We start from the raw sequence: 9,742 nt of genomic DNA on the forward strand, positions 1-9,742 counted from the left end.
GACTGAACGGAATGAATTCTAATTTTACCCTTTATTTAAAATAACATCAATATATTGAATTCTCAACTCAATTCAATTAATATGTTAATTTTGGCTAATATTAGTAATGACTTGCTATCTTTATTTTTTGAATGGCTAATATTAATGACATACAATTTTTCTTTTTTGAACCGCTAATATTATTGATGATCCCGAACCATTCAAGACGAGCTATAAGGGATTAAGATAAACAACAACTCATGTAAAAAACACAAGGAACACCAACAGGGAGAGTATGCAACAAACACACCGTCCTAGGAAAAGAAAAACACCAAACGGCCATGCCTATGACAGAAACAGAGTACCCATTAAAACATACACCGAGAATACTCTAATGAACTCCGAATCAGCACCCATAGGCAAGCCAAGCCAAACCTATGCAGCAGCAAGCTGTTGAAGACAGCACATGCTCGTGCAGCAAAAAAAAAAAAGAGGAAATGATACGCACCTAAATAAAATTGGGAATAAAAAGTAGGGACAAAAAGGTAATTGGATTACTAATGTGTTCCATTTCATTGGATACACCCCAAGTTGAGGGAATGGAAAATTGACTAAATAAATGCCACTCATTGAGTGGTGTTGGACCTTTTTTACAAAACCAAACAATGGAATGTGTATCTATCTCACTACATTCTATTTCATTCCATCATTCTTCACCAATCCAAACATAGCCTTAAAGTTATTCACACAAATATCAGGATGAGGTTTTTCGGTTGTGTATTATCGAACCGCATCTTAAGAGATTTCTTTGTCGTATCTCAAAATCCTTGTATGTATGGCTCTGGAGTAGTAGTTGATGTTCCTTGCATTGACTACGGCTTACCAGTAGTTCGTTAGTGACTTGGAGCGAGATCCTAAGGTGTATCTTTCAATTCGATCCTCGGGTAACTTTTTATTCAATACCTTCAAATTGTGCACTTTAATGGAGTTTTAGCTTTTCTACTTTGGAGTTTCCTCTCTTTTCTAGCATCGAATTGTGCACTCTTGTTGGTTTGTCTAGGTGGCGTCGTTTAGTTGTTTATTGGTGCTCAAGATTTTTTTTCCTTTTAGGACTTCTTTGCCTTCCTTATTGTTTTTTGTGCTCTCAGGGAGTTATGTCCTTTGTCGACTTTGTTTTTGTCGTGTATTTGACATCTTTTTAGCATATCTTGTGCTTTGAGATGTTTTTGATTTTAGCATATCTTGTGCTTTGAGATGTTTTTGATTTTAAATGCCACCATAAAATCTTCTTTTGCCTTTTAAAAATTTGTCATTATAATGTGAGTGTTAGTATGTTGTACGAATTCATTATTCACACTATTAGGGATGGTAGAAAGAAAGAAAAAAAAACATGGTTAAGTGCAGGGCGAATGGCTTCCTATGGATGGGGTAGCATTGGCTACCCAAAAGAAAAAAATATCTTGAGTAATTAGTATAGTTATGTATGTAGTTACCCCATTAATATATTATTCGGCTACTCCAAACAATTTTATTGGCGTAAAGAGGGATGATATTAATAAAATATTGATAATCTATTTACTTTAGTGTCAATTATAAATAAATTTGACTTCTTAAAACTTCATAGAGCTCAACTTTTATAAATAATTATTGTTAGATTTTAGTTTCTTCATTGTCATTTCATTAAACATAAGTAAAAATTATTATAAATTTATTTTACTTAATGATTAAGTTTAATATATTAGTTTTTAAAATATATTTTACTATTTGGCCACCTCATAAAAATTGTGTTAGCTACTCAAGTGTCTTCTTAGTATGAGGGGTTCTAGTTTAGATTAATGATTCCAGGTAGGTTCCTTTCAAAACTAACTTTGATTAATTTCCCTCAATTCTTATCGAAGTAAACTAATTCCAATTATTATTATAGCTCTCCTACTCGTTCAGATTATGCTGAAATTGTTGTCGTGCGTCACGGTGAAACTGCTTGGAATGCCATTGGTAAAGTCCAGGTTTAATATTTGTGTTACACTTTCTATCAACCACAATTTGTGCCGTGTATAATCCTGTCTTTGTTCTTTATTATAAGAAACAATTGAATAATTGACGTATCTTTTTGTAAATATAGAACAACAAATACATCACTTACACAATGAACCTAACAAGTTAATTGTCTCTTATAACTTCAAATTTGTATCGAGACTTACGTTTGTAACTGATTGTAGGTTCAGATCAGGTAGGGTTTAAATACCTACCTACAGTCATCTTGTAATTAGGTTTTTATATTGAGTTTAACTCATCCTTACGAAACCGATTTGTGTATTTATAAACTCTAAAGTGTTGTCTTTATTCAACGTGAGACTTCGGTTTTTCCCAATAGTACTGAGTAGTTCAGGCTGTTTGTGTATAATTTTGTGGGCTAATCTATGTACTTGTTGTCCTCTGGTTTGGTTTATGATTAGTAGATTTTGCCTTGAAGAAAAAAATATCGCAAGTGACTTGCAGAACCTTAGAATTTACGATTAACATAGTTTGTTTGTTTATTCATGTATGGCTATGACAAGTTGCTTTCCATGTCTAGCTATTTATCCTTGTCTTTCACTAATTTTTTTTTTTTTTGTTGGCATTGTTTTTTATATTCGCTGTTCCTTTTGAATTTTCTGGCCCTGATTATGTTCATATTCCACAAGACAGGAGCCTTACATTACATTTTTGTTCATTTATACTTTCATGATCTTAATTTAGGTGGGTGATAGACTCTCAAGGGAACCTAAGCCCTCTGTGATATATTCTTCGGACCTTCAACGAGCTTCTGAAACAGCACAGATAATTGCATCCAAATGTGGAGGGGTGGAGGTTAGCAACCAGACTCATTTTTCTACATTTTGCATATTATTGATTCAATTGCTATAAGATAACAACCAAGTAATGAATAATTAGAGACCAAAAAATGCGAGTAATAATTGGCGTTACATAACCGGCCATAAAAAAAAATTCACTTCATATATTTATATAATATTAGTTTCATATTGGCCACAAATATCCAAATTACATAACCGGCCACCAAAAAATACGTCGGTGTAATATCGACAAAAAATAGGACGAACACCGACCAAAAAGTGTCATAATCTATCTAACTAGACTAGTGATAGTGCATAATATTCATCTTCTTCCATGACTTCGAAATCTTGTTTTGGTTTTTCCGGAGTGGGAGTGTCACAAATAATTGGCTTGTGCTCATTTGTTGGTTTATTTGGCGGCTTCGGCTCCTTAGACATGAGGTTATTGAAGGCGGCTTGTCTATTCGTAAAAGCAAAATATCATTTATCCGCCTCACCAATCTTGTTGTTACTCCATTCCCCACAAGACGGTGGTAACGGGCAACCTTCTTCCAAAAAAACATGAAGAAAGTGGTCAGGAGTTAAGTCAAGACACATGATATTAGAATGTGAGTTAAGTGGTGGAGCACCTCGGATTGGGAAATATGTCTCACATATACCTCTTTCGGGCAAAGTCAATTGAACAACGGCTCTATTGAAGGAAGTTACAATAATGTGACCCATATCCGGTAATGTCAACCACATCTTCAAGCGCAATTCTACTTTTACTTGTTGGAGGGTGTAAATCATCCAAGATAAATTTAAAACGCTCGTCGGTACCAAATATCGGCAAATAGTCACTCTTATGATTTTTCAACTCATGAATAAGTGCATTACAAACCAATATATGATTTTCCTCATCCATTCCCATGTGCCTAGCTATGACCCGGAATCCACAATTACCATCCCCTTTAACATTCACAATTTCTTCAATAAAAGGTCTCATGATCATTGGCATTTGTGTAATGTATGGTATATTCAAAAAAGATTTTGAAGTAGGCGTCGAAGCTTGTGAGCGGGAGTAAGTGCCAATGGTGGTCTATATGGCTAGATAGTTACCAAGCTAGAGGGGGGGTGAATAGCGCTTTTGAAAAACTTTTATGGAGATTTGATAAAAACGGTTTTATTGAAATTGACTATTTGAAAGTTGCTTGAACAATCACAAACAATGAATTAACAAATATCAAATATATGTGGAATAAGATTTTATCTTAGAATTGAGAGATTCACGATACAAATCTTTTGACACAATCAATTATTAACAATCCTTAAACAAGATACAAAATGATATACAATTTCAAACCAAACTTATATGACAATAAACCTAATTATCAATTGGAAATACAAAACACATGAATTTGAATAATTGAATTGGTATTGCAATTAATTGATCCAAGAGAAATTGTTTTAACCTAAATCAAACGGATTTAGATTAATCTATTGAGAAAACACTACTTAGATCAAAGCTAGCAATTCACTAATCAATTATTCAAATACTCAAGTGCTATAATGAAAGTAAAGAGAGAGAGAGAGAGAGAGAGAGAGAGAGAGAGAGAGAGAGAGAACACCGAGATTTATAGTAGTTCACCCTTGTTCGTCCTCGCTAAGGGCTACGTCTACTCTTCTTGATGAAGTACGCCTTCACCAAGGTCATCCACTATGTATGAAAAGTTGATTACAATGTTTACAAGAGTTCCTTCAAATTAAAGCCCTAATTCTTCAACTCCTATGTAAAACAAAGCTCCCCCAAACTTCAAGTACCCCTTGAATTTGGTGCTCCTTGAATCTTCGGATCCTTGAATTGCTCGTGCACTCCTTCGAACTCTTCACTCGAGTCTTCAATGCTACGTCCAGCAAACGAACCCCCTGTGACTTCAAGAACGGTTAGAAAGACCCCCAAGCCTTTTGGAGGTGGAATGAGATTATTCACTTCCTTTATCAATCTCCATGAGAGAACCAACTTACAATCCCTACTAGCACCCTCGAGCATCTACACACTCAAAGACAAAGTGATTCTAAGAAAAAGTGTTTAATCTTGAAGAATGTATGAGCAATGAGTTTTTGAGACCTAGAGAGAATAGATGCAAATGATTCAATGATTTGAGGTTGAGAGGGAAGGATGTTTATATAGTAAGGGGGAAAAGACACAATTTTCGTATCAAAATAGCAAAGTGAATCGATTCATTTACTCATTGAATCGATTCAGACATTAGGAAGATTAGATCCAGAAGAAGGAAATTGTATGAAGATTGATGTAAGTCAAGAGATATATGAAACCATTCAAACTGCACGGAAGGATGTTTGAATCGATTCAAGATAACAGTGAATCGATTCAGAGAGAGTCAGAGAGTTTGATGATGCGACTCAAGAAGGAATGATACGATTCAAACATAAATCGATTCATACATAGTGTGATTCGATTCATACTAAGACAGAAACTTATTTGAAACGATTCAAACAAGAGTGAGTCGATTCATACAGATTTGAGACACAAATGAAGGGGCACAAACATGAACAGTCACGGGTTGCCTTACTAGGGTGCTTTAACATAGTCTAATCAAACTGAAAGGCTAGATAAGCAAGACCTAGACTAAGACTAAAGCAATAAAAGATACAAAATCAATCATCATGAAAAACTATGGCTAGAAGCTTCAGCCAAGACGTGCACCTTCACTCTTTGGAATCTTAATCTTGGGTTGTGAGGATTGACTATCAGGATTTTGAGAATCAACACGCTCCCACCTAAAAGGGATTCAACCCGTGGATGTCGATTTTGGTTTAGACCTCACCCTTTTAGGTGCTCCCTTGGTTACTACTTTTTTTGGAGGTGGAGACAACATTGTGTCCTCCGAAAATCCTATTTGACGCAACGCCTCTTTGATGTGGAGTTTCATCTTGTAAGGGGCTCTTTTGAGACATTCTTGAATGACGTTCCATTCCTCCGTAACGGAAAAATGTTCATCAACCTCTTCTCCATGTACACTTAACCTTTTCCAATGAGAATGTACTTCATCCAATAGAATAGGCAATTTTTTTCTTTCTCTTCATGGCAATAATACATGCACAAGGCAACTCGTAGCTTGTCATTTACACACAACCACAATCTTCTTTATCAAAGCTGAATGTCCTAGAGCGTGCTAATTTGTCATCCATAAAACTCAATACGGTTCTAGATACATACCCCTTCAATTCAGAGAATAATTTGTGTCTTTTGTATTTGTGTTCCATGACAGTTATGCTCCTCCCAAAACTTCGTTGTATCTCACCTAATTGGATAGCCAGCATTTTGTCTATTTCATCCTAACAAGATGTCAAATCTCCCACACTACTCCTCAAATATTTTTTCAACTTTCCATGAGCCGGTTCAACAATGTTGGTGGTTCTACACCCTAGATGAAAGACTTTATTCGTCAATGCCCTCGCAAATTTCTTCTTAACGTTCAAAACCGTGGTTTCAACATATGCAACGAACTTTAGAAATGGTTCGCATACCTCTTTGAATTTCAACAATGCACTTGCATATGAATCCTCCGTAGGAGATTCAACCACCCCTTTCCAAACTCTCGTAATTTTCTTAACAAGATCACAATGCTTCTCCTCATTCGCTTCCTTCACTTCTTTCTTAACAACTTTTGCATTTGTAAGCTTCTCTTTGACTCTACAATCCGTGATGCACTTAGCTTTGACATTCTTCCCAATATGAAAATAACAAAGTATATGGTCTGTTTCAGGGAGAACTTTGGCAACGACATTCATCAAAGCGTTGTCCCTGTTGGTGACAACCAGCTTAAGCATGTTAAGTTTTGAGGTCAAAAGACCAACCAACATCTCAAGTGCCTAAGTAAAGTTATCCTCTAGTTCAAATGAAAGAAAGACAAAAGCAACGAAATACGTTATTTTGGTGGAGGTGACACCAACAATCTCAAATAACTGCATTCGGTAGGTACTGGTTTGCATTAATTTGGACATAATAGTCGGTCTTCAAATAATTTGGACCGACTACAACATAATGTAGGCCAAATTAGTTCATTATGTTACTAAGTAGTCATAAGGTCACTCAACAATCTCTACGTGTGAAGACAACCCTATAACAATTCAAAAGACGATGGAAGTCAAAATCGCACCAATGTGTGTATGACAATACATTTATAGATATTGCATAAAATCAACACCAACAAATATAGCATGAAATATATATATATATATATATATATATATATATATATATATATATATAATGAATGATTAAGACAAAGTGTTATTAAAGAAAACTTAATAACAACAAACTCAAACAACACAATCATGTTATGAACAATATATTCTATTTCGAATCAAATAAAAATTAAAACTTTATTTGTCAAAAATATTCATGATACACTTGATTCATATAATAACGATTATTTAAACAAAATAAAACATCATTCTATAATAAATATTTTTCTAAAAAAAGGAAACAATTTTAAATGTTTGTAAATAACAAACAAAATTAGAATTAATATTTACCAAAAATTAAAGAACAAAATTCTTACGGTCACTACTGAAACATTTGTTCATAATATTTGAGATGTGTTGTCAAACATTATTCAAAAGAGACAACAAATTTCCATAAATAATATTTGATAACCAAATGTATATTAACTCTTTATTTGTCGATTTCTCAAAATAAATTGTATGTACATAGTCTATAAAAATCAAATTTAATTTCTAATACATAAAGATGAAATTAGTTGCCACACAAATGTATAAAACATAATTGATATAAATATATGTTTCCAAATAAGAACTTTATTGGCACAAATATAATAACTACAAGAATCATAATCCTTATAAAACTATGTTTATCTTCATATTATAATTCTCAAATGGCAACGGTAATTATCAACGTGATATCCAAATATCTTTGTCAAAAAAAAACGTGATATCCAAATATAGTTCGTCAAATATATATTATAACTAAATTAATTTCTTTCGAAACAAATCATAAAGGCGGATTTAACCAAAAAATTAGAAATCAAGAGTGTTCATGTTTTATTAAAGCAAGACACTAAAGTTTTCTTTAGATTGATGAAACATAATAGAGTGTAGTGAAAGGGAACAAAATGGAGTAAAGTGGATTAAAATAGAATAGAGATTTTCATTCTTTTGTTTGAAAACTGAATCGAACGAAACACTTATAACTTTTTTATTCCATTTTTACCCTTATTGAAAACAATATTACTATATTTATTAAAATCTTATTTCCTTAAAAAAAAATGACACAGAAAATACTCAATACACAGATTATATAGAGCACACTGCACATGCAAGAAACTGCCAACAAATTTTTATTTAAAAAAAAAACACACGAAATCAAGAAAGGGAAGAAAAAAAACAATGGCAAAATAAAGAGCGTAAACATAAAAAGAAATACATAGCAAAGTTTTACAGAAACAAAAATTAAAACACTCACAAAATAAAGTAACAACACACGCTGACAAGAAGATTTATGAAGAAACCTTGTTGGAAATAACAACACAAGCATAGACAATAACAATTTTTTTACACCTTGAACAAAATAAGAAAATTGAGGAAAAATGAAGAGAAAAAGATGTTTAGATAAAGATAGAAAAGTAATAGTTTTATTATAAATTCATATTCTATTATATACACCCAAATTGAGGGAAAAGTAAAATTGAAGGATATGATGGAATGAGTTCTATTGTGTTTCATTCCAATCCATTCATTTTTTACCATTGAAACAATGAAATACAGTTACTTACCATTTCATTCCATTCCACTTCATCACATTCCATGATAGAACCCATTTCATTTCAACGGAATATGCATTAATAACTTACTTGGTATTATATTGTTATTGCATAATGTTACCTCTTTGATGAACATTTCATGAATTTTGAAAATGTCTTATATTTTGGGACGGAGGTAGTGTGTTGCTTGCTAATCCAAATATAAGATTGATGTCTTGGTAATCACAATGGATAAAATATGTTGATACATCATTACTTGATTGTGAATCTATAACAAAGACATCATCATGAGTTAAAGAAATTGAAAATTTCTGAAAAATTAACCACGGGTTCTTCTTTCGGTCTCTTCTTGAAGATACCACACCTATAGATCTGGTTATGGTCTGACTTTCGGCAACAATTGCAGTTGCATCCAATGATAGACCATACCCTGCGCTTGCTGCAAAATCCGACATTGAAATAACAAGATACTAAAGCATGAAGAGAAAAAAAGGTTACATCTTAAATAGCATCGTCAACATTTAATTTCAGTACAATTATGTTCATTTGTTTAGATTGTGTAGCTGCATTATAAGGCACCCGAGATTCTCGTGGAAGATACAAGATACTCAACAGTCGTCGACATATGGTCTATTGGATGTAGTTTTGGTAAAAACTCTTATTTTATTTTTTATGATGAAATGTCTTATCTTCTTTAAGTCGTACCATTTTTCTTTTCTTCTGTCTTGGCATCAGTTTTTTTGAGATTTTTAATACATCAAATATTTCTTATTTGTGGTTTTAGCTGAGCTGGTTATAAATGACATATTGTTTTGTGCTAATAAGAAGATTGAAGTACTACATTCTATCTTCAAGATGTTGGGTTCCGTGGATGAAAGTGTGTTGCCAGAGGTAGATAAACTACATTCAGATCATAACATGGACATGCCAAAATTCAAAGCTGAAGGTCTAGAAAATAAATTTCAAAACTTGGGAGCCAGTGGACTGGACCTCCTATCTGCAAGTTGGATACGCATCTAGTATTCGTGTTATGTGTGTGTAATTGCAATTTAATATAATCCTTAATTTGAAGAACTAGTTAGTATCTTTGATTAATGAATGAACCATAAAATGCATTAGTTCCCTGTTATTATTGTTATAAGA

General features: G+C 33.1%; 1 long non-coding RNA gene across 1 annotated transcript; it reads left to right on the forward strand.

The window, feature by feature from the left end:
- The first annotated feature begins 592 nt into the window (after nucleotides 1–592).
- LOC146945434 (uncharacterized) lies at nucleotides 593–8,288 on the forward strand. The gene is made up of 2 exons (XR_015026333.1): nucleotides 593–923; nucleotides 2,719–8,288. It is a non-coding gene; the product is annotated as an uncharacterized LOC146945434 (long non-coding RNA).
- The last annotated feature ends 1,454 nt before the right edge of the window (nucleotides 8,289–9,742 follow it).

This window comes from Medicago sativa, chromosome 2 (genome assembly GCF_051527215.1).
Source record: "Medicago sativa cultivar Bolivia chromosome 2, Bolivia_mono, whole genome shotgun sequence".
NCBI classification, from domain to species: domain Eukaryota; kingdom Viridiplantae; phylum Streptophyta; class Magnoliopsida; order Fabales; family Fabaceae; genus Medicago; species Medicago sativa.